The sequence below is a fragment of the Mustela lutreola genome, chromosome 2, assembly GCF_030435805.1.
Source record: "Mustela lutreola isolate mMusLut2 chromosome 2, mMusLut2.pri, whole genome shotgun sequence".
In the NCBI taxonomy this organism is placed as follows: domain Eukaryota; kingdom Metazoa; phylum Chordata; class Mammalia; order Carnivora; family Mustelidae; genus Mustela; species Mustela lutreola.
In genome coordinates this window covers 149,257,688-149,284,545 of record NC_081291.1, presented here as the reverse complement: position 1 = coordinate 149,284,545, position 26,858 = coordinate 149,257,688, and the positions used below count along the sequence as shown (strand labels likewise).

General features: G+C 40.9%; 1 long non-coding RNA gene across 1 annotated transcript in view; it reads right to left on the bottom strand.

Moving 5' to 3' along the window:
* Window positions 1-1,436: 1,436 nt before the first annotated feature.
* Window positions 1,437-26,858, bottom strand: part of LOC131825007 (uncharacterized) — a 36,453-nt gene continuing 11,031 nt past the window's right edge. The window contains exon 3 of the long non-coding RNA XR_009351083.1: window positions 1,437-2,017. This is a non-coding gene — a long non-coding RNA (uncharacterized LOC131825007). The remainder of the gene's footprint in view (window positions 2,018-26,858) is intronic.

The window sequence follows — 26,858 nt, the reverse complement described above, 5'->3', positions numbered from 1 at the left end:
AAGGATTAAAAAAGAAAATGCAAATAAAGTTCTTAACACAAATTCTGTTATATACTAAAGCACTCAAATGACTGTGATTTAAGCCTCAGGGAGACACACAAAGAAGATCGTATATTTTATATCCCTCATTTTACAGATAAGGAATCTGGCCCGGTGAACTTGGCATTTTGTCCAAGGACATACAGTGAATTCACGAAAAGACCCTCAGATTCAGCCCATTAGAGTGCTGCTTCTATGCTCCCATCCTGTGGGAGTCACCCTTTGCTCCCTGGTATTGTCATTTTAAATCAGTGTGCTCCCCCCTGTATGCCTATCTCAGAGAGAAACTCCACAGTTTTCATAAGATAATCAATTGAGATTTAGCAAGTTTTTCTCTCCACTTACAAAGACTTTCCACTAGAGGTTGATTCCTGCTTCCTAATCTTTCCCTCAACACACTTCCTACTGGAAACTCCCCTGAGCCGTCCATCCCTCCTCCCTCTCTGTCTGCCTCCAACCAATAGCAAGGAACTCTTGATCCTGTGTCCCTCAAAACCATCCTTCCTTTCCAGCTCCCACAACAAGACCTTATCTTAAAATGCTTGCAGTGACCTCCTACCTGGTTTCTCTGCCTCTACTCTCTCCTTTCTGGCCTCCTGTTTTCATGATGTCATTCCCTGGCTCACAAGCCTTTAACAGCTGCCCACACGAGTAAAGGTCAGAGCTATCAATCCAACACCCAAGGACTTGGAAGAAACTGCCATCTTCATTGCTTTCTGACCTTGATTCTTACAAATGTGTCTTCCTCCACTCCCCCCAGGCTCTGACCCAAGCATATTTAGCCTGCTTCTTCGCTACATATATCTCTATTTGAACCCTGCTCAAAGTTGCCTTCCATATTCTATTGTCAAGCCTCCATTAGTCTTTCTCCCCTAAATTCATATTATTCTTGTCTTTTCCTTTGTTTTCTTCTGTTTCTTTGACACAATCATATATAACACTGTCTTAGAGTCTCTTACCTCAGTTATCTCTTACCTCCTCAACTATAGCTGCTGGGACTGGAAGGATCCTACATTTCTTTATGGATTTGCTCCTTTGAAGCCCATCATTCCTTATCGAGGGCATGGTGGCCCTTTACATGATTTAGCCCATTCTTCTTTTAGCACCCACTGGTGGACTCCTAACTGTTTGGAGGGTAGCCTCTCACCATTTGTTACAGTTTTGGCACTTCATATGGAATCAGCTCCTGAAGAGAATTGAAAGCGCTTTGAGGACAGGTCTAAGAAGGCTTCGTTTTCTTCCTGTTTGTCCCACACGTGATAAGGTGTTCTCCACACCACCAGGTTCAGTACCAGTGGTCACCCAGCCCCAATGGCTGTTGTCTTGACTTTGTCATCTGCCATATTTGCCTCAGGAAAGCCACAAGCTGCTTTCCTCAGCCCTGCCCCTCTGGATTGTTGACTTGATGTGGGTGACTGATTCCAGCTAAGGCGAATGGTCAGAAACTTGGTGGGGTGGTTAAGTTGTTAGAGGACTCCAGCCCAGAAGCCCTAGAGGCAGAACCTGCCTGGGCTTGCAGAACCAGTACAGAGAAAATTCCCAGAGCAGGATCACCATTAGCAACCAAAGAGGAACTAAGGAGACAAGGACCTTGAATAGATAAGGATTTGAATAATAGAATAAAAAAGAGTCCAGAAAACTGTTGCATAAGATTAATCTTTATTTCTCTAAGAGGATCAGAGTTGACCACTTCCTTGACAAATCAAATGTGACACATGTATTCATAATGTACTGTATCCCAGATATCTAGCACAATGTCCAGAGTAGGGCAAGTTTACAAATACTTAAGTCAAAATTAGTCCTGCCACACATTTTTGCACTTACCCTTTGCAGGTGTGAGTCTCACTTCCAGGCTTCACTTTAGTGTTCCTAATAAATGCATCACTGGCATGACCATAAGGAAGATAATTTTGATGATGGTGGTGGATGGGACTGTGTCCTGCCTCATGTTATCTCTTGCTTCCGCACTATAGTTGGACTAGAGGAAAGGAAGATTTCTGAGATTTAGTCTTTACTTGGGTACTGTGTGCAAGTAGTTTATCCTCTAGTATTTTCGCTTTTTTTTTTTTTTTTTTTTACTTTTTTGTACTGGGGAAAATATTTTTAAATGGAAAAAATAAATTAATTAATACATGTTTTCTTAGAAAAATAGAGATTAGCTATCAAGCTATATTGCAAAGCTATATTGCCAATTGCAGGATAATATTAATTAGAAGAATCCTAAATATTTAATGAGATATTTATGAAAGCTTAATATCTAATGAAGTTTTTAGTAGCTATCTGAAATAGTACTTCTCGGGGTGCCTGGGTGGCTCAGTGGGTTAAGTGTCCGACTATTGGTTTCAGCTCAGGTCATGATCTTAGTGTCCTGAGATCAAGCCCTGCATTGAGCTCTTTGGTCAGCGTAGAGTCTGCTTAACATTCTCTCCCTTTCATTCTCCCTCTGCCCCTCCCTCCACTCATGTGTGCTCTCTCTCTCTCTAAAATAAATAAATAAAATCTTTTTTTATTTTTATTTTTTTTATTTTCTAAGTTTATAATGTGTATAAACTTACCGAGAGAATACTCACTTTCATAATGATAATATATGAAATTATTTTGACCAAACCATCTAAAACATCATTTTTATTTTTTTAAAGATCTAATTTATTTATTTGACACAGAGAGAGAGAATACAAATGGGGAATGGCAGGCAGAGGGAGAAGCAGACTTCTCGCTGAGCAGGGAGCCCAATGTGGGCTCCATCCCAGGACCCTGAGATCATGACCTGAGCCAGAGGTAGAGGCTTTAACCCACTGAACCACCCAGGTGCCCCCCTCATTTCTCTTCTTACAGTCCTTTTTAAAATAGGAAATAGAACTTCTGAAGATAATGTAACAATGTGAAAAAGATAATTTTTATTATTTTTGAAAAAATATATCTGGAAACAAGTATCTATGAACACTATAATTATAACTTTGTTCAAAAATTTGGGAACAAATGAATGAAAAGATGCTAAAAATAATACCTAAGTGCTAAAAAATAAAAAAGATGAATGTTTCTTTGTGTGTACTTAGATTTGTGCAAATCTATAAATGATTTACAAGGTAGAGAAATTGAATCATCACTCTCAGAAGCCCAAACCATATTATTAATTCCATTTTGGGTATGATGGGAGAACTAATTAGCAGTGTTTGGAGGTAAATTTTAAAGTTCTCAGCATTATTTATATGTTCAAGAAATACATATATTGTTTGTTTGAGTGCCCACTGCATGCAATACCAGAAGTGATCTTTCAAGCTAAACTTGGAAAAGTCTGCCACATGATAGGACAGTCAATGGTTGACGATGTCATTGAACTCCTCCCTCTACCCAAATAAGTCCCAGATCTGGTTACACCAGCTGTTCAAGCCACGCCCTTCTTCTGTCTTGTCACACGGACAGGAACCCAGGATATACAAGCTCTACTCTTATCCCTCTGTCTCAGCATTGTCCAGACTCAAGTGAAGCCACCTTTCATGCCTGATCAGAAAAGGTCAATCCCTTTTGGAGCCAAGAGGAGGGGAGGAGCAGTCAAACCAATGTGGGATGGAGGGCGGGCCCAGGACTCAAATTCTGCTCCACTGGAGCACTGACCTGATGGACATGACTTCAAGTCACATTTAAAAATGAGAAAAGTTTTCTTAAAAAATACATATTTACAGATAATCTTAAAGAGTGAATTTATTCTCATGTAGTTTCTGCCACATAAGTCTTAATGGGACCATTTGACCATAGCCATTTCCATGTAGTCATAATAATTATAAGTTGTTAGTACTTCAATTATCATGGTAATAGCAAATAATATTTATATGTTTTACAGACTACAAAACAATTTCACCTGTACAATTATACATGAATCTTACAGTAACTCTGAGAATTGGCGGACAAGCCTTACTAGGTATCATATTATACAGAAGAAAACAAAGGTTCAGGAAACTTTGTGCCTTGCCAAAGGTCATCAACTTGTAAGAAGAGAGCCAGAACACAAACCCTGTAGTGCACCTATGTTTTCATATTATATTTCTCTCATAACTTATTTTTTTAAAGATTTTATTTATGAGAGAGAGAGAACATAAGCAGGGAGAGAGGGAGAAGCAAACCCCCCACTGAGCAGGGAGCCCAATGTGGGGCTCAATCCCAGGACTCTGAGATCATGACCTGAGTTGAAGGCAGATGCTTAACCATCTGAGCCACCCAGGTGCCCCATCTCATAACTTACCTTTTAAAATATTTACTTATTTATTTATTTATTTTAGAGAGCACTGCAGGGGCAGAGGAAGAGGGAGAGAGAGACTCTCAAGCAGACTCCCTGCTGAGCCCAATGTGGGGCTGGATCTCACGACCCTGAGATCATGACCTGAGCCAGAGCCACCCAGGTGCCCCTATTTCTCTCATAACTTCTTAACCAAATCAGAGTCTTAATTGCTTCCTTCTTTGTGAGATTACAGAATTCTGTCCCTCAAAAAGGGAGAGAGAGAGGATATTTCTAGTTCTTTTTCCTCCATTGACCTATCCCTCTAACATCCTTTCACAATTGCTTTGTCATCTAATGGCCACTCAGTGCACAGAGCCTCCTAAAACTTAATTCTAGTTGTCTCCTCCCTCTCGTTGAATAAATGAAAACTCAGATGTGTTGGAGGATACTTAAAATGCAGTCAAACCCCAATTAATGGAGTCCTTGCATGTATTAAAGAGCCCTTTTGTCACGCGAATCCTCACTACTAATTAATATGGGGCAGGCAGTCCCGAGTTTTTTTTAAGGGTTTTATTTCTAGAGTTATTTTATAAATTGGTCATTTAAAAGTCCGAAAAGTCTGAATGTGTTTTGTTATAGAAAAAAAATATATTACAAATGATGGCTAGTAACTACAGCCATCCTTGGGTGTGTCCTGGTCCTCAAGTTGAGTCTTTCTAGATCCTTCGAGGACTGGTGTGGGAGACGGAGAACACAGAAAGCGGGTACATGTGTTCTACAGGAGCCGCAAGAGGAGGATCTTGAAGGGTCAAAGCATTTCCTGTGACTTCAGGACTACCTGGCTAGGGAAATGCACATTTTCTATATCAGACATTCTCAAGATGTGGGAGGAAAAGTAGTTAACTAAGCCCTCCTCTTGGCTGCAGGTAAAAAATTATGTTCACGTAAGCAAAAGGGAGCAGTTATAAGGATCCTGCGTGGAACACAGGAAGTGCATACCTCCCTCTTTCTCCCTCGCCTTCCCTCTCCCTCTCTGCCTCTTGTCTCTGCTTCTCTCTACATTATCTACATCATTGTTTCTGGACAAATCAGCTTTTTCTGCTCTTCAATCTACATGGTACATGATTTTCTATGCCTCAGAACTACACATATTATAAGTTGTTCCTCTTTCTTTTTTTAAAAGATTGTATTTGTTTATTTCAGAGAGAAAGAGAGTGATCCAGAGCTAGCACAAGTGGGGAGGGGGAGGAGAGGGATTAGCAGGGTCCCGGCTGAGCAGGGAGCCCAGTGAGGGGCTGGATCCCAGGATTCTGGGATCAGGACCCAAGCAGAAGGCAGACATTAATGGACTACACCACCCAGGAGCCCCTGCAAGCAGTTCCTCTTAAGAGAAATTGACTTTTGCTGCAGGTCTAAATCCCCAGGGAAAGGTCTTTGATTGGTTTAATTTGAATCAGGTGTCCATCTTTGGACCAATCACTTTTGATGGGGTGGAGGAAGAGCAAGGGCAAGAATAAGTGCAAGGAGCATAACCGCAAAGGGAAGACAGGAAGCCACCAGAAAAGAAGGTTCAGGCAGAGAACCCCAGAGATGGAATAACTGCCTGAGTTCATATGCTTGGTGTTTCTCAACATGAACAGAAGTCTTTCAGCTGTTTGCCTTTTAAAAATGAATCAATAAAATAGTTGGAGGAACCACGTGGTGCTCTTGACAGCTAAACAGTTTTAGGGCTACCTACTAACCTAGAGGCTGCACATTGCAATTCTACTAAATCGTCATCTCCCACTTTTTGAGCAGAGATTTCAGGCAAGAGACATTCATTCTCTTTATTTTCTCCCACCTGTCAAAACTGTGTGTTTCACAGAAGGGAAAATAATCTGCAGATATTTGAGGAGAGTTTTACTTAAAACACCTTGATAAAATGCCAAAGGAAAAGTGAATGAGACGATCCCTGAGATTTAGCTACCACTATACCCCCCCCCCCCAAAAAAAAAGTCCCTAACTACTTTCTCTGAAAGCATCAATCAAGGCTGTTAGGCTGTTAGGCTGTAGAGCTGGGAGTTCAATACTGGAAGTCATAATAATTTAGACTTTGGCTAAAATGAAATACAATATAATATAAAAATAAAACTGGGAGCGCCTGGGTGGCTCAGTGGGTTAAGCCACTGCCTTCAACTTCGGTTGTGATCTCAGGGATCCAGTCTCCCATAGGGCTCTCTGCTCAGCAGGGAGCCTGCTTCCTCCTCTCTCTGCCTCCCTCTCTGCCTACTTGTGATCTCTGTCTGTCAAATAAACAAATTCTTTAAAAAATATATTAAAATAATAAAACTGGTTAATGGTCTGCAAGGAAAAAAAGCTCTAGAATTTTAGTCTTCCACTTCTCTTGTAATTATTACAATACTGCCTTACAAGACCTTCAATGAAAAAGGACTAAGTTGTGATGTTGATTGAAACACATTCTTAAGGGAGAAATCTATCTCTTCTTTCTGTCCTGGGGACAGGTATATTAAGTGTCCCAGAACTGAAGCTTCATTATGTCACATCACAAGATAAGGTCTTTTTTTTTTTTAATGTTTTTGTTTTTGATTTTAAAGATTTTATTTATTTATTTGTCAGAGAGAGTGAGCACAGGCAGACAGAGAGGCAGGCAGAGGCAAAGGGAGAAGCAGGCTCCCCACTGAGCAAGGGGCCCAATGTGGGACTTGATCCCAGGACCCTGGGATCATGACCCCGAGCTGAAGGCAGAGGCTTAAACAACTGAGCCACCCAGGTGTCCCACAAGATAAGGTCTTAAGTTAGAAGTGAATGGATTCCATTCTTAGAACAAAATTTGTCACCAAGAGAGGGGGACCCTTTGGATGAATTACCCAATGACTCAGGAGCAACAGTTACCGTCATTCCTCTGCATAAGCTCCTCCTGACACTCTACTCACCAGAAGACATTGCAGGGCTTTCAGAACATTTTTGTGTTAGTGTTTGAACACCCCACAAAGAGACTGCCAAGAAATAAGTCTGTTTGGCTCAAAGGACAGACACAGTCTGGTGGTTAATTTCCTTTTTGCTAATGAATCCTCCCTTTGACTTTCTGGACAGCTTGACCAAATAATTTTGGAGGCCAAACTTTACAGCCTTCAAAGCAAACTGTTGGTATGAAAGAGACCAGACCATTTTGCCTAAAATTGCCAAAAACCTTTGTGCCAAGGCCAGATTTTTACCCTTAGACAATCTTTTCTGTTTCACCACTACCGTTAGGGGTTGTTTTTTGGGGGGGAGAGGAAATAAGAACCCCACATACAGGCATCTTCCCACCTGGACTTATTTACTTGCAAAGGAAACCTCTTGGTGACCACAAAGTCCCATCAAAGAAAATCCCAACCAAGTTTATTCCTGTTCCAGTTTCATTAATCCACAGCTTGGAGCAGCAGTGTGTAGCTGGTCTGGGAACAAGACTGCTCTTTCTTTCAGTTATCACAAATCCATCTGAACTCAAAAGGGCCTCACTTAAATCAGGAATTTCTAGTGTTCTCAAAATGTCATGTCATTTGAATTTGTAGTTCAATGATCTAAAGGAAACAAACAAGATCCCTACCACTGGCATCCAGTGGGAGAGAGAAAGGAGGGAACCATGAAAGTAAATCCAGAGAAACACTGAAAGTGAACTTGTCCTTCAGCAAACAGGCAAAATGAACCTCTAAGTTCTAGACAACACTACATGTTCTGTGACTCCTCTGCAGAGTTAAGTTAGAGTAAATTGGCCAGAGAAATAAATACCTGTGTTATAAGGTAGTTATCTGTTTAATCTTCAGTATTCAAACTTTTCATCAAGAAACAAACCAAAAAAAAAAAAAAAAATGGAGAAAACAGATGATTACTTGGAAAATAACTAGCAAGAATGACTTGTGGGTCAGTTCAGATCCACCAGGAAGCAGACACCAAGATGGAATTAGATGGGCAAGAAATAGATTGGGGGATATGCCATAAAGAATAAAGGACAGGGGCACCTGGGTGGCTCAGTTGGTTGAGTGTCGCCTGACTCTTGGTTTCAGCTCAGGCTGTCCATCTCAGGGTCGTGCCTAGCTGGAGTCTGCTTGGGACTCTCTCTCCCTGTCCTTCTGCTCCTCCCTTCTGCTGTCTCTCTCTCTTTTCCTAAAATAAGTAAATAAATCTCTTAAAGAAAAAAAAAGGAATAGAAGAGAGAAGAAGGAAGACTAGGCCAGGACAGCCTTGAGATCACGGTGCAGGTCTGACAACTGTGGAAGGAGGAAAGCGAAGGAAGGAGGGTGGGGTAGAAGTGCCTCAGACCACAGCACAGCTTGAAGAAAGTCCGAGCCAGGATGATGGGAAACTCTAGGTCAATGACTGACCATCAGGAGTGTCCCAGGATGGGCAAGGGTGGCTCAGCTGTAGCACATGGCTGGGTTCACTCACCGGGAGACTGAGGAGATCGTGGCCTTCCCCATGGGCATGGTGAAGTAATTGCACCAGTGTGGTGGTGGGAGCTGTTGGTTGACTGCTCTCATAGGAGATTCTCTCCTGAAGGGAGCTGGAAGCAGAAAACCCACACAGCTTTCACCACAGTCTATATTAACTGCATCAAATGGAGAGAAACAGTCTATACTGACTGCATCAAACTCCTCCATCCGTTTCAGGATGCAGTTCTTCCATAGCTCTCAAGGACCTCTCTCTTGAGGGGAAACTAGGTGGGTAGTGAGACAAGCCACAGTTCCTGCTGTGGCCGCAGGTCTCGAGGCCAGAGCTGGCATTTATCTTCTCTCTCAGCTCCACTCTCCACCGTACAGTCTCCACAGCCAATGCTATCTCCTCTGCAGGTGCTGATGGCTTGCCTACCTGGTGGGGAACTCAAACCCTCATCTTGAAGGGGGCCCAAGCCCTTGGACTCACACCCTTCTCAGGTGGGGGCTGCTGAGTATGTGCATTCACTGTTACAATGGGGCAAAATAAGCCCCAGAGGTACCAAGTGGATCATCCCATTGTGCACATTTCTTCCTGCCTACCCCCTTTACCCCTTTACCCCAGCAGCCTTTACTCCTGCTGCTCAGGGTCATTGACCCCAGCCAGAATGATGGTGACTTATTTGCTGTTGGCCCCTGGACACAGGAGTTTAAAGTGCATATGTGCCCTACACAGATTCTAATTAAGTGGTGCTGTTGTCATGTCCCCTAGTAAGAATGTAGTCCCTTTGGGGACCTGGACCTCTAACCCTATAGATTCCAAAGTTGTGAAGAGGGGAAGCACAAAGTTCCCCCAAAGGATCACTGGGAGTCATATTAAGTGGATTCACTTTGGCTTTCATCCCTTTGTTCTTAGACTCATGCATTCTTCCTGTAACTGACATAATATCATCTAGAGGTCTTTGATTTGGTGTATACATGGCACCCTGGAGGCTGGCACCCCATCCCTGCAGACAATTGCCTAGAAGATGGTGTTTTAGCTGTGGCATGACTGTCAGGTTAGCTAATTCTAAATATTGCAGTATGTAATACAATCAGTGCAATTTATATCCAAGGGGTGGTTTCTGCCCCTCCTTCATTGCAAAGTGAGTTCCCTGATCAAGTGCTATGTTGTGTGAGATTTTACGTCTGTGGATGAGGCATGCTGTAAGTTTCCAGATAGTGGTGCTAACTGAGGCTCTGTAGGAACGAAAGACAAATCTACGTCCAGAATAGTTATCTATTCCTGTGCAAACAAACTGGATGGAGGGGGCCTACTATAGTCAACTTGCCACATGGCTGGTTGGACTCTTCTAGGAATAGCGCCATATTGGAGACTGTCTCCAGTGTTGGTACACTGAACATTTAGAAGTAGCAGAAACTAGATTAGCTTTGGTAAGTGGAAGCCCATGCTGTTGGATACATGCATAGCTTCTGTCTCTGTTACTTTTCTTTTTTTTTTTTAATTTTTTAAAGATTTTATTTATTGGGGTGCCAGGGTGGCTCAGTGGGTTAAGCCTCTGCCTTCGGCTCAGGTCATGATCCCAGGGTCCTGCGATCGAGCCCCACATTGGGCTCTCTGCTCAGCAGGGAGCCTGCTTCCTCCTCTCTCTCTTTGCCTGCCTCTCTGCCTACTGTGATCTCTCTCTGTCTGTCAAATAAATAAAATATTTTTTAAAAAAGATTTTATTTATTAATTTGAGAGAGAGAGAAAGAACATAAGAGGGGAGGATGGTTAGAGGGACAAGCAGACTATCCCCTGAACAGGAAGCCCAATGCAGAACTCAATCCCGGGACTCCAGGATCATGACCTGAGCCAAAGGCTGTCCCCTAACCACCCAGGCACCCTGTCTCTGTTACTTTTCATTTGTCTATCATGTCAGTTCTGGGATGGTTGATGGTAAAGACTGGTTGCCACCAACTAGCCAAATCCATTTTGTCTACGCTTTTTTTTTTTTTTTTTAGTGCCTCTTCAATGGTGAATACTTTCGAGTGGGCATTAATTTGTAACACAAAATCTTCATACTTCATGCCTGCTCTCATAGATTCATCTACACGCTTCTGCTTCTGACCTCTTGGTCTTCAGTGTTTCAGTCCTTTCCCTTTCAGAGTCATTCAGGAAAGTGTGTATATTTGCATCTCAAGCAGTCACCTCTCCTTCCACAAAAAGTAAATAAGCTTAGAATCCTTGAAGCTCTACCCACTGAGTTGTTTCTGAGCCACTGACCATTTTTGTCTTGTACCCACATACTGAACCAACTGATTCAGTTGGGCTTTTCCTCCCCCGGCTGAGACCTTACAGAGAATGAGGGCACCTGTTATGTGTATAGTGGATGACACAAGGTCTGAGATACCTACTCATGCCATTTACTTACACCCTCTGATCCTGCTCAGGCTCCATCTCAGATGTACCACTACTCTTGGGCCTGTTCAATTATATGACTTGATGGATCCAAAAGAATCCAGCTTAGAATAGGCAGTTCTAAATGCATGTTCACTTAGTGCCCCATGGCCAAGGGCTGCATCTCCACCAGGTGCTAGTAACACACCAGAAACTGTTTCTCAAAAGATGTACAACTCCCTGCTGCAGACGACATGGCCTTGCTCTAGAAGTCCCAGCGACTATGTTGTTATTCTCCCACTGGGACTTACTATACGTCCTACGCTGTATCTTTTCCTACCTCCAACACTATAGGCTCTGCCGGGTGGTTTGATAAAGTAAGAGTGTTGCTCACACCACAACTTGTACTTGCTGTAGAGTCATTTCGAGCTCTGGGTCTCTCCCATAAATAAAGCCTTCCATAAATCCTAGTGTGTGGGCTATAGTAAGATTCCTAGATATGGACTATGTGCCTTTAGTACATAAAGAGACCCACCAGGCACCGTGTTCCCTTTTTCATAGTATGAGGTGCAAGATAACATCACTCTGTGTTCTACTTTGCAGAGGTTGTCCCAAATTGCCCCTGACTACTGAATCCTTATAAACTTTACTCAAGTGGCAGATTTGTGAATCTTCATAGAGTTTGCTCCCCATCCTCTGGTGTGAATGTCTCCTCCCAGGGCTTCCAGCATCCTAGCCAATATCTTGTTCATTCTGCCTGAACAGCACAGTGTCACTGATGCAATGAATCAGAGTAATGTTCTCTGGGAGGTTGAGATGGTCCAGATCTATACAGGAACTACAGATAACAGAGGGAAGAATTAACCTGTCCCTGGGGGAAAACTACAAATAAATGTTGTCCTTTCCATGTGAATGCTGTTTCTGACCCTCTTTTCTAATTGGAATGCAAAACAACTCATTTGTCAAATCAACCACTCATACCAAGTACCTGAGGTCTTATCAGCAAGGAAAATGTGGCTGGCCCAGCAGCTGCAATCATGGCTGCTACTTGGTTGAGTTTGAAGTAGTGTCATTTCCTGCCTTCAGACTGGTAAATTAAATAGAGATGTGATAGTGACCACCCACTTCCCTGCTCACTTTAGTGACGGCACTAATCTCTACCACTCTCCACCGCCATCCCCAGAATGCAATATTGGTTTTGATTTACTCTCTTGCTGGGAGTGAGCAGTTTGGCAGGGCACCATTTTGAAGGCTTCTACTTGGCCTTATCCCCCCGGGATAGCTTTTACTCCACAGGCTAGGGCCCATATGGGATTAGTCCCATTGCCAAGTGTGTCACTCTCAATTACACACTCAGACAGATGGATCTGCAGACCTAGGGAATCTGCTCTAAGTCAGACTTTAGCTAAAACTCCATTATTTATCTGGTCCCCGTGTCCCCATATCTAACTGTAGACAAAGGGGCATGAGAAAACTTCAGGGTCCAAATGTCAGTATCAACTGAGAACTCCTATTTAATAATCCTTGAGACATCAGAATATTCTTTCTCCAGGATATAGTAACCCAAGAAAATAGCCATAGACTCCTTTGGAAATGGCTGTGAATCCTTCTAGCCTTACTTGCCACAGTGTCCCAGGGTCCCTACTCCTGAGGACCTGGCCACCTTTCAGTCAGTTAGGCTCCTGACAACTGGCTCAGATCCAGGAACTGAGCAATGGTTTGTGATCTTCTATTGGGGTGATCAGTTGTAACTTCCTGTTCCTTTATTTTTGCCTTATTCAGCTTATAGATGTTAAGCCACACCCTTCAGGTTATTCTCACAGAATGTGAAGAAGGCTAAGGAATATTCTAAATGCCGTCATTAAATGTCAAAGGTGACTCATTTAAAAATCAATCTTAATTGATATCCAAAATATCAATTTGATATCCAAATTTGATATCCAAAATATTTAAAGTCATGAACTTTCATTTCTAGGTACAAACCAAACAGAAACTTTTACATATGTTCTCCCAAAGATATGTATTAAAATATTAATAATTCCTAGCACTAAAAACTCTAAATTTAAAACACCCAAATACTCTTCAAGAGTATGCTGAATACATAAATGACGAGGCACTATGTAGCAATAGAATGTAGAATGTAAACAAACTATAACTACAAACATCATACGATTTTATATTTGAAACCACCAGAGTCATTTCACCACATTCTGTTGGCAGAAAGGTCACAAAAGTCCACCCAGGTTTAATGGGAAGAATATAGATAACACCTCTTTTTTTTTTTTTTTTTTTTTTTTGGTAGGCTCCACACCCAGCATGGAACCCAACACAGGGCTTGGAACTCACAACCCTGAGATCAAGACCTGGGCTGAAATCAAGAGTTGAATATTTAACTGACTAATCCACCTAGGCATGCCAGCCAACTCTTGATCAGAAAGGAGCAAGGTCACACGGTAAGGTGATCAGATGGGATGAGAAATATTGATACAGCCATATTTGGAAAATATTACCTGCCACAGTAAGTTTCTTTCAATAATGTTGAATAGATGCTGGCTGAGTGAGTACAAGGTATCTTTGTAATCTGAACATTAATTCTCAGGAGCTCCAGTGAAACAATGTGATATAGGAAAGTAAAAGTCACCAAATAAAAGTATTCACTAATATACACTCAAGCATCTCTCTCCATTTAATACTCGAGTATCTCTGATTATTGGAAGTGGTATTTATCCACCCATACAATGCAAAATGAAAAGGTAAATCTTGCGAAAAAGAAAAGATTTCATTTCATTTCATTTCATTTTCAGTAGTCCCCCCTTATCCACAGAGACTATATTCCAAGACTCCCAGTGGATGCCTGAAACCACACATATTACTAAATCACACATATACCATATCTTTCCTCTACATATATACCTATGATAAAGTTTAATTTATAAATTACCAACAACAGGGGCACCTGGGTGGCTTAGCGGGTTAAAGCCTCTGCCTTCAGCTCAGGTCATGATTCCAGGGTCCTGGAATCGAGCCCTGCATTGGGCTCTCTGCTCCTTGGGGAGCCTGTTTCCCCCTCTCTCTCTGCCTGCCTCTCTGCCTAGTTGTGATCTCTGTCTGTCAAATAAATAACTAAAATCTTTTTTAAAAATTACCAACAATATTATTAATAAAATAGAACAATTATACTAATACACTGTAATAAAAGTTAGGTAAATATGGCATCTCTCTCTCTCAAAATACATTATTGTACTAGACTCACCCTTCCTATGATGATGATGAAACACCTAGGGATGAGATGAAGTGAGGTGAATGATGCAGTTATAGTGATGTAATAATAGACTACTATTAACCTTCTGATGATACATCAGAAGAAGGATCATTTGCTTCTGGACTGCAGTTGACTGTGGGTAGGTGAAACCCCAGAAAGCAACACAGTGGGTAAGGAGGGACTACTGAATTTGAAATCTTATGTAACTGGTAGACCAGTCAACAACTGGAAAAAAAAATCAGCAATGATCACATGTTAGTGGAGTCATCTGAAAATCCAAAGACTAAGTAAAGGCACTAGGGAAAATTATTGAAACCCTTTGATTATTCCTGCTTGTTAAAGTGAAAAGTATTCTGTGTGTTGTTAAAAATTATGTGCCCTCAAAAAAAAAAAAGCAATACTTAACCCAGTTTTTTGTACATTTCAAGGACTAGCTGCTAGTTTCTATAATAACCTAAATTTGGTTACATATAAGATAAAATTATTTTTATAATTTTTCATTCTAATAATCAGATACAGTCCAAGTCAAATTTCTTCCTGTGAAGTTTTGATCCCTTTTTGAGTGGATTAACTTCAGTGGCCTTTTTTTCCACTACTGAGAAACAGCCTGCCTATAATCTGCATAAGCTTTCATCCTCTTCTGGGGGAGTTAAATATGAGCAACATCAATTAAAATTACCTCAGTGATAGTATTTTCAGAGCTTCCTTAGAAAGCCTATTATATTAAGTGAAATTTAACCTGAGATCTTACAAGAGTATTAGTTTTTGCCTTAGATATGAGAGCAAGGTGCATCTGTAGTTATCTGCCAGATATTCTTTCACCAACATTTATGGAGTGCCCACTTTTTTTTTTTTTTTAAGGTTTTATTTATTTATTTGACAGGCAGAGATCTCAAGTAGGCAGAGAGGCAGGGAAAGAGAGAGAGAGGTGGAAGCAGGCTACCTGCTGGGCAGAGAGCCCAACACGGGGCTCAATCTCAGGACCCTGAGATCATGACATGAGCCGAAGGCAGAGGCTTTAACCCACTGAGCTACCCAGGCACTCCTGAAGTGCCCACTTTTTGCAAAAAATGTGCTAACATACTTCGGGAATTATAAAGATGAACTGACTCTGATGAAAACATTAGCATATGTATTTTCACTCAAGGTCATTGTGAAGTTTATACCACTGTGTCTACCACCGCCCCATCACCTCCACCACCATCAGCCCTACCACCATCATCACCATCATCACCTCTACCACTATCATCACCCTACCACCATCATCACCATCATCACTACCATCACCATCACCCCTACCAACATCATCACCCCCATCACCCCTACCATCATCACCCCTACTACCATCATCACCCCTACCACCATCACCATCACCCCTCCACCATCATCACCATCATCACCACCATCATCACGATCACCCCACACCATCATCCCCTACCACCATCACCCCTCCACCATCATCACCATCATCACCTCTAACCATCATCATCACCACCATCACCATCACCCCTACCACCATCATCAACACCATCACCTCTACCACCATCACCATCCCCCCTCCACCATCATCACCATCATCACCTCTACCATCATCATCACCACCATCACCCCTACCACCATCATCAACACCATCACCTCTACCACCATCACCATCACCCCTCCACTATCATCACCATCATCACCTCTACTGCCACCACCAGCAGAAGCCACACAGATCTAACAGTATAAACCACATTTATTATGAAAACTAGAATTAAATAAAGAACTTTACCCTAAAGTTATTTGGATAACATCATCTCTTATTCATTTAATTCAGTTGTATTTCTCTTGGCATATATTGGACATTCCCAAATGATACACATCAAAATACTGAAAATTTCAGAGCATTTTTCAGCATTTTGACATGCTAGAGGAAATTTTTAAGTGTAGAGGACTCATAGAAATTACTTATTCCAATTCCCTCATTTCTTAGATCAGGAAAATGAAGCTCAGAGAAGTGAAGTGACTTATGAGTCACTATGAGTAGACAAGGACAGATCAAAGTAAGAACTCAATCCTCATAATTTACTCAGTCCCCAGGGTTTTTCTTTCTCCTACTGTCTCCTATAGTAGGAGGACCAAGTAAAGACCATCAGTTCTGCCTGAGGACAAAGTTATCACACCTCTTAAGCCGAAAGAAACTCTCTGAAGAAAAGGAGAAAGTGCAAATCCTCTCCCAGGTGACCTTTGTTAGCTCAGTTTGTGTGGCTGGTTATGTAAATGAAGAGGCCTTGCAAGGGGATGGGGTCAAGAGTTTCCTGGGGGTTCAGCTTGGTAATGCTGTATGGCCTGGAAAGAAAATGATACTTTGCACTTGCATAATACTTTTCATCCCTCCAACAATAACAAATGCAACTTTGTAGTTTCAGCCAAATACTGCAAAGTACTTCACAAATGTTTAACTCAGGATCCTCAGAACAACCCAGAAAGGAAGACTTTTGAAAGGTAGGAAGAAAACAACTCTCATCCTCCTGATTCAGTGAGGAATCTAAGTTAGAAGAAATGAGTCTACACCTAGCTGAGTGACACCACTGGCAGGACTCTAGATGTGCGAAGACATTCCTCTGTTCACACACTTTCTAGAGTGACCTGGACACAGGATTTCAAAAAGGGCAGAAGTGGACCAAAGAAACCACTGCTTGTTCTTCCAGCCCTCTAAATCTATGAAGTTTTCACAAGAGGTTTGGTTCCGAGTCTTTAAAGGTTCTTGGAATTCTCTTCAGAGATTTTTGGCATGTCTCCTAAAGGAATTTTCTAAAACCATGAATCCCTTCACAAAATTTTTAGTTGACATCTAAAATACTTCATATGTTTAAATAATTACAAAGGCTATAATTTTAAATAAATTTTAAATTTATTTAAAATTTACATATTTTAAATAAACTATAGCTGTCCTCTTTTTAAAATATCCAACCTAATCTAAAATCTAAGCAATTTGATGCCCATAATTATCCATTTAAAAATACATATAAACAAGTTATTTAACAGTCCAAATTTTATATAATTTCCTTTTCTCCTTAAGCTTATATTCTTGTACCACTTCTCCTGTGTACTTTTATTTATATTATTGTGTCCAAAGGTCTTCCTATTCATTAGTATACTTTTCTGCAATAAAAATGTTTGTAAATTAAATTTTTAAATTTTCTTTATTTTTGTTAGGCTAAGCTAGAGTAACAGGTAGGCCCAAGCATGTAATGGCTCAACACAAAGTCTGTTTCTTTCTCACATAATAGTCTTGGTGAGATGCTCGAATAAACAAGGTGCTCTCCTCCACACAGTGATCAAGGGACCCAGTCTCCTATTACATGGTTCTGCCATTCCCCTGAATGGGGATCTAGCTTGCCAGCCTACTTTTATGTGCCCCGGGAGCTAAGAATAGATTTACATTTCTAAAAGGTTATTTAAAAAAAAAAAAAAAGACAAAATATGACACAGAGACCTTATATGGCTTGTAAAGCCTAAAATAGTTATTGTCTGGGCCTTTACCAAAGTTTGCCAACCCCTTTCCTAGAGCCTCATTCTTGACTCTCTCTAGCTGGTAGAAGAAGCAAAGAGTTCATGGAAGAGATTTTACAGGGAGAGTCCTGGAAGTGACTCACATCACTTCCACACACATTGTGTTGCCAGAACAATTACATTGCCACACCCTACAGCAAGGAAAATGGGAAAATGTAGGCTAACTGTGCACCCAAGGAAGGGCAGAACAAATTTTAAGAAGCAACTAATAGAATCTACCACTGTCGGTCTCTAAAGAATCAAAAAGAATGTTGTAATTACCAGTTGTGTAAAATATATCAAGATAACCTGCATATATGGTGGATTAAGATAAATATTAGACAAGGGTGCCTGGTTGGCTCAGTCAGTTAAGTGTCCCTCTTGATCTCAGGTGTTAATCTCAGGGTCATGAGTTCAAGCCCTGAACTGGGCTCCATGCTGGGTGTGGAGCCTACTGAAAAAAAAAAAAAAGATAAACAAACATAAAAGGAAAATTTTATTAAAGGTGCAGTTCTTTGTTTTAGAGATTTATTTATTTATTTATTGTAGAAAGAAGAGAGAGTGTGCATGAGAGTGGGAAGAGGGCCAGAGGGAGAGTGAGAAAAATCCTCAAGCAGACTCCAGGCTGAGCAGGAACCTGACTCCAGGCTCAATCCCAAGACCCCAAGATTATGACTTGAGCCAAAATCATGAGTCGGATGCTCAACCAACTGAGCCACCCAGGTACCCCCAAGGTGCAATTCTTAATAAGATGGATGAGACTGTTTTCTTTTCAATTAGCTCATGCTTCCCAAGTTAGAACATCAATTTTATTTCTACTTTTCATTTTTATAAATGATACTGCCAAGAAAATTGCATAAAAATAAGAAGATGGGAATGGAAGACGCTTTATTTAAAGGCAGTCTTAACTATCATATTCAAATCCTCAGCTAACAACTCCACTAAGGACTCCTTTAATTTTATGGAATGTTTTTTATTAGAAACAACTTGACTTGGGGTTCTGGGTGGCTCAGTTGGTTAAGCATCTGCCTTTGAGTCAGGTCATAATCTCAGGGTCCTGGGATCGAGCCCCAAGTTGGGCCCTATTCAACAGGAGTCTGTCTCTCCCTCTCCCTCTGCCCCTCTGACTAGCTCATGTGCTCTCTCTCTCTCTCCTTCTCTCTAATAAATAAATAAATAAAATCCTTAAAAAATATATAAAGAAGCAACTTGACTTGTTAAGTGATTTGGTACCTAGTTATAAAAGCCATTCACATCTGCAATTTCCTGGGTTTTTAAAAAAATTTTCTACTAATATTTATTAAACAACTACCTCTGTTCTCTTTCAGTTAAAGGTGCTTTGTTGGGGCCCCTCCGTGGCTCAGTCAGTTAAGCTTCTGACTTCGGCTCAGGTCATGATCTCAGAGTCCTGGGATTGAGGCCCACCTGCACTTACCAGCAAGCCCCACATCTGGCTTCCCATGTATCAGGGAGTCTGCATGTGCTTCTCTCTCTCTCTCTGCCCCTCCCCCTGCTTGTGCTCTCTCTCTCTCTCTCTCAAATATAATAAAATAAAAACCTTTCCAAAAAAAGATGACTTGTTTACTCTGTAAATAAAAATATGGATTTTATTGTACTTTTGCCAATACATTATTTTTTAAGTGCTTTTATCTTAACACAGTTTAAATGTTTTTGTTAGAAGCTTAAGGCTGCTAATTTGGCTCATTCAGCTTACAGGAAATACTTCCCACATAGACTAATTGGAAAGGGCATTTCTCATTGTCAAACCATCAGCTCAATCAGATTTATGTTCTGTTGGAAAAGTGTGAATTCGTTTATCAATTCAAATCATTAAGTTAAAATTCAATTTGAGGAATAGTATGAAACCACTGAAAAATTATGGAATTCATCTCATAAGATAAATTACTAAAAGCCTATATCAGGATGTACAGCTACTATAATTAATTAATGTATCCACTTAAAAAATGTATAAAGCAATTTAAAAATACTCTTTCTTGGGGCACCTGGGTGGCTCAGTCAGTTAAGCGTCTGCCTATCTTGGTCCCTGCTTAGCGGGAAGCCTGCTTCTCCCTCTCCTCCCAGACCATGTTCTCTCTTGCTATCTCTGTCTCTCTCTCCCAAATAAATAAATAAGATCTTTTAAAAAAGTACTATTTTTGGGGTACCTGGGTGGCTCAGTGGGTTAAGCCTCTGCCTTCGGCTCAGGTCATGATCCTGGGGTCCTGGGATCGAGCCCCGCATCGGGCTCTCTGCTCAGCAGGGAGCCTGCTTCTCCCCTCTCTCTGCCTGCCTCCTCTCTGCCTACTTGAGATTTCTCTCTCTGTCAAATAAATAAATAAAATTTTAAAAAATACTATTTATCATTACTTAATTTATGATAATACCAAAGAAGCAGCCGAGATGTTAAGTTACTTATGAAGCAAGGATGATGGAAGTTCTGGTATTCCTTCAGTAAATGTGCATGTCTGCAGCTAATGGACTGGGAGGGGGAGGTTAAATAAAAATCACACGTAAAAAATCAGAAAATGGGGTGCCTGGGGGGCTCAGTGGGTTGATCCTCTGCCTTAGGCTCAGGTCATGATCTCAGGGTCCTGGGATCGAGCCCCGCATCGGTCTCTCTGCTCAGTGGGGAGTCTGCTTCCCTTCCTCTCTCTTTGCCTGCTTCTCTGCTTACTTGTGATCTCTGTCTGTGAAATAAATAAATAAAATCTTTTTAAAAACTCAGAAAATAACCCATTAAGGTTTTTAAAATTTATTACTTAACAATATTTCATGGAAGAGAAGAAGTATGAACTGCTAAAAACTAGTCTGGGAGTTAGCATATAATTTTATATAGTGTTAATAAGAGAGGAAAATATGTTTTATTTTTATTTTTTTAAGATTTTTAAAATATTTTAATTATTCATTTGATAGAGAGAGAGAGCAAGCACAAGCAGGGGGAGCAGCAGGCTGGGGAAGAAGCAGGGTCCCTACTGAGCAAGGAGCTCAACTTGGGACCTGATCCTAAGAACCTGGGATCATGACCTTGAGCCAAGGAGGCAGACAACCGACTGAGCCATCCAGGTGCCTGAAAATATGATGTTTTAAAAGAATAAAGGAGAATTAACTACCATTGGAAAAATATTCCATGATGTCATCTTATATATGTAAGTCCTAATTACTGTATTCAGTGATGCCCATATAATATCAAGAAAGTCCATGAAATTCTTATCCATAAGTTTCATTTAATGTAGTAGTGTTCTCAGAAACCATTTGAATTTTTTTAAATTGTATGTCACTGGGACGCCTGGGTGGCTCCGTCGTTAAGCGTCTGCCTTTGGCTCAGGTCATGGTCCCAGCATCCTGGGATTGAGCCCCACATTGGGTTGTTTGCTCCGTGGGAAGCCTGCTTCTCCCTCTCTCACTCCCCCTGCTTGTGTTCCCTCTCTCGCTGTGCCTGTCTCTCTGACAAATAAATAAAATCTTAAAAAAAAAAAATTTGTATGTCACCCCCCCAAGTTGCACAGATTTAGTGAGCACCATTCACACTGTATTCCAGTAAAGGTGAACAACACTCAGGATGTATATGAGAATCCAACATGGTTCCCATTTAGTTGTGCCACTCAGCCCTGTGTGAGAATCAAGAACCCACACAGCTTCTACTATGCATAGATGATTCTTTCTTACTAATGTTACCTCCTAGGGCTGAACTTTGAGAATAACTGAAAACAAATAGAAGACATCATCTTCAGCACTTGAAGTATTCTTTGCTTTGCTATCATAGGTCTCTCTCGATAGTTATGCATTCTTTGAAAATAGTCAGGGAACAAGAGATACTGAATCACTCCTCCTCTACCCTCTTACAACATATCTGAATTCAGAGCCTCCCAACACAGATCCAAATTCACCAGGTCTAAACCTACACCTCACCCTTAATGGAAGGATCTACCTGGTGATTTTGCTTATTCATTAAATAAGCAAATTATCCCTTTGTTTTCCTTTTCCCCCATTCCCCAGAGGTTCTCAAGATCCCGGAGGTAATGTTCCAAGGTAAGATCTAAGATGCATAAGGAGAAGGTTTTTTGTTTGTTTGTTTGTTTGTTTTGAAATGCACAGTGAAAATGAAGGATTTGTATTGCCCCATGGCTAGTTTTCAGAAAGAACAAGTTAAAAATCTGAAAAACTAATCTTTTAAAAAAATAAATCCATGTGCATACACCCCCTTGGAAAGTTGCTTAACTCAGTTTGAAGATCTCTCTTTTAGGGAGACTTTTATAGATTGTGCCTTTGGTTAGACAACAATAAATGTTTAGTTGAGACCCCACACATCTGTTTTCTAGTCCAGTTTAAAGCCAATATTCCTGGTGCCAGCCTTTGACCTTCTAATCTCCCTGGGCCTTCCAACTCTTATGTCCTATGTTTTGAAATTTATGGCAAAGGACACCTGCCTGGCTCAGTGGGTAGAACATGTGACTCTTGATCTCGGGGTCATGAGTTCAAGACCCATGTTGGGTGTAGACCCTATTTTTAAAATTATTTAGTTAATTAAAGGCATCTTTCCATTATAAAACATATTAAGACATTCTATGGTAAGATTGAGTATTTCTCTGATGGTCAGAGAGAACCAAAGACATTTTTCAACGAAAGTGTTATGTGGCAAAGCAGCGTTTTTGGAAGGTGAATCTGACAATATTGTGTAAGTGGGCTGGGAGGGAAAGAATGTTGGGAGACCAGTTAGGAAGCTATTATATTTTTCCCTGATGGAGGTTACAAGGGCTTGGACTAAGATGGTAGGAGGAAACCAGAGGGACATATTTTCCTTCTTCTTAATTCTTCTTCCTTTCATGTTAGTAGAACTTTCATTTGTGTATCCACATCTCATGGAAGATGACTCTATCCCTTGCTCGGGGTATATCCTGATTGGTCTAAGCCAATCAGGAGAATCCTATACTCTTTGTGATTGATTATTTTAGAAATGAGCATATGACCCCGTTTCGGTCAATGAGATGTGAAAACTCTGCTAAGAGATTTCTAGGACAGATTTCATTATTCTTACTAGACAGACATGAGAGGGTGCCCTCTCTTTATCTGCACATCAGGGTGTCTGGTTGTAATGCCGAGATCTCCCGCAACCAGAGGGCCTGAAGATCAAGAACATTCCAGGTCCTCAATCATGTTATTCAGCCACCAAGTCCTTTTTGAGCTTGTATTATCAGAAGAATAAAGGCACTGATGAGAGAAATAAGGAAGGTCAGAGCTAAGGAAGAATCTGGAGGAAGACAATGAAACTCTGTATTATAAATATTGAACACAAAGAGAGGCGTATTTCAAGGTGGAAATGACCAACTCCTAATTAGATGCATGAAAATAGAGCTTAGGGGTAATATCAGAGCCCAAAATGTTAATGTGGAGTTCTTTCCAAAAATTGGTATCTGCAAAGGGAAGAGATCAGAAGAAGCATTGTCCCTGCCCTTATGTCCCACACCTAACTCCTCTGAGGGGAATTTAACACCAGAGGAAGAATAGTAAATTACCATCTGCTTAAAGAAAAAGAAGAGAGAGGTACCCCTGCTAACCTATGCTTATGGTAAATATCTGTTCATATTCCAGAACAGGAATCTTCTTTCTCCACAGGGAAAGGAAAGAAACAAACAAACAAAAAAATTTCAGCACTACCTCCTCATCAGGAAAATTTAATGGTAGTGTTCCTAGGGAGCTTAAGGATTTTAGCACCTCTGGTTTTAAAGGGGTCCCAATCCTCTGCCATCACCTCAGCAATATGAAAATTCAGTCTCATTCTTATTGAATCAGAGCATATTCTTTAATTAGATTCTTTGTGTTTTTCACAGAAAAGAGAAACATGAAAAAAAAATCCATTAGAGTAGATGTCCTATTTGATGATAATAGCCCCAGCTTTAATACATCAGTTTTTGTGTAGGATGCTTTTGTTTCTGGTCCTCTCAGCAACCCTACCAGGAAGATACTGTTAGTCAGATTTACAGATGAGGAAAATACAGAATTAGACAGATTAACTTGCCCAAGCCCACAATTAGCTGGAATTCTCAATCAAGTCGACCTGCTGCCAAGGCACATCCCATTTTGCCACACCCCACTGACTTTTTTAAGGTAGATAATATAGGGCAGGAAGGCAATGGCCTTGGAGTGTGTACACATCTTAATGGAGGAAATCTGAAAAAAAAAAAAAAATTCAGTGAAGGAACAACCTGAAAGAGTATTAAAGCCTGAAGTCTATCACTACCACCCAGTCTCCAAAGTCACCTGGAATACTTTCAGACTTTTAAAGGCAGAAGGCGCAGTCCCAAGATGGTGTGATACTCCACTCCAAAAGCCACTTCATATTTGCTAAAAATGTCTTTCCCCCAAGATACCGCTGATGAAAGAGATCACTGTAGATGCAAACAGCCCTAGGACTGGGGATATTGCTGGTCGGAGTTCTGTCCTTGACCTTTTGTCTTCTCATTGCATGGTATCTTGGTCAAACTCATCCATCTTCGTGGCTTTTACTACCTTTCATATGCTGGCGAGTCCCAAACATATAGCTATAGAACCCTGTCCAGCTCCAGATGCCATCTCCTCATGGTGCTCCCACAGGCACCTCAAATACACTATGTCTCACTCTCACCCCTCAATCTGTTTTGCACCTCAGAATTCCTCTCTTGAGAGGTGTCATCACAGCCAACTTGTGGTTGAAAATAGAAATTTGTACATCATACTCACAGTTTCCAGCCCTCTGTTTCAGTGTAATTCTACTCTCTAAACATCTCTCTAATCCTATGCTTCCAAACCTTCTTTTGCATCACGGCACACAAACTAAATTTGTGAAACTTGGACTTGCTCTGACTGAAATAATTTAGTTTAGTTTTTATAAACCAGAGAACGAATACATAGGTTCATGGTTAATTCATAAAAACCAAGAGTGTTTAGGTGATGCATTTAGGCCTTGGTAATCCTCTGGATCTAGGGTCTGAAGTACTGGAGGGAACCCTCCAATCTCTCTTTTTCTCATCTCTCTTCCTTTCTGTTTTATTTTTCTCTTGAAGTTCAGCTCTCTCAGTTTTTGTTGTGGGGGTTACTGAGAACATTTAAATTCTACTCTCTTAGCAAATTTTAGTTATATAAAATAGTATTATCAATGATAGTCATCATGATATACTTTAGACCCTCAGATCTTATTCATCTCATAAATTAAAATTTTTTTAAAGATTTTATTTATTTATTTGACAGACAGAGATCACAGGTAGGCAGAGAGGCAGGCAGAGAGAAGGGAAGGGAAGCAGGCCCCCTGCTGAGCAGAGAACCGGATGCGGGGCTCCATCCCAGGACCCTGAGATCATGACCTTAGCCGGAGGAAGAGGCTTTAACCCACTGAGCCACCCAGGTGCCCCCATAAATGAAATTTCATAGCATTTTACTGACCTCTTCTGTTTCCCTCACCCTCCAGTTCCTGGCAGCCACCATTCTACTCTCTATGAATTAAAACTTTTTGTTTTGTTTTTTAGACTCCACATATAAGTGATACCATGCAGTATTTACCTTTCTCTGGCTTATTTCGCTTACCCTAGTGCCCTCCAGTTTTATCCATGTTATCACAAATGGCAGGACAAATTGACTATTGCTAAAAAGTCTAAAAAAGTCTAATTATAAATACAAGGTTGCTCCCACTGTCACTTTGTGGAGGGAGTGAGAGGTGGAATTACTAGGCAAGGCAAAATTATAATCACTCATGGAGATAAAGCATTAAACATTAAGCCAGGACTGGAACACAGGACTCCAAGTCTTTGCAATTCTCTACCAGGCAGGGATAACTTTGGACAAAATGGCACTTCAGGCAAGCAGTGGCCTCGGCTGACCCCTTTTGTATCCTGTGTTTATTATCTGTGTACCTATATTGGAAGGTGATTTGCCGGGCAGATGATCTTTGCCATGTAATTGTATATACTTATATTATAGAATGGACAAGTTTGCCTTTAGTTTTGTTATAGATCAGCAAGAATAAACACATTTTCTCTTGGCACATCTGAAATATGCCCTACATTCAAAAATGAACACTGCATCAATGATACAAAAAGTCTTTTGGACATTGTCTGTTTGGGCATAGCAGGCTTGTTCAATACAAAGAAACTGGGGTTTTAAGAAAAATTCTAAAAATCTTCCTTTTTTTTTTAAGATATATTTATTCATTTGAGTGAAAGAGAGCACAGAGGGAGAGAGAGATGCATACCCCCCACTGAGTGGGGAGCAGAACACAGGACCAGATCCTGGGACCCTGGGATCATGGGATCATGACCTCAACCGAAGACAGATGTTCAACTGAGTCACTCAGGTGCCCCTAAAAATCTTGCTTTTAAATGCACCTCAATTTTCAATAACTTTGTAATCTTAGGTAAGTTAATCAACCTCTCAGAGACTCAGTCTTTTTTCCTATGAAAATGGATATAATAATAACACTGCAGAATTGTTTGAGAAGACTAAATGAGACCATGTATATAAAGCACCCGGCAAATAGCAGGTCCTAAGTCACAAGGATTATTATGATTATTTGATTTTCAAAGGCAGCTTTTTCTCAACTATATTCTTATAAACCAGAAAAACACTCCTGAACACATTCTGATTGTCTAATGAAATAACAAGCAAGATCAGTCTTCCATTGACTATGGAGGTCCAAAATCAGTTTAAAAAAACTCCAGTTTTGACTGTTACTAACCAGGCTGGCCATCGCCTTTCTGAGACTATGGGCGCTGCTGACTCTATTTGAGGCTGGCCATGTGCCACCATAGTCCAGGCCCACTCAAGTTACTGCTGGAATTGCCCCGTTCCTCTGAAATCAGCTCTTCCAGGAGGGTATCAGCTGTAGGAATCCTCACGTTGGCAAATAAAGTCAAGGTTTAAAATGTAGAAGGTGTTAATAACATTTGCCATGGACCTAGATTCTTGCTCATCTTGTGACTCACCGGGTTAACTCCGACCCCTGATGCCTTAAGTCCAAATCTACCCACACCTCACTCTATAGAAAGA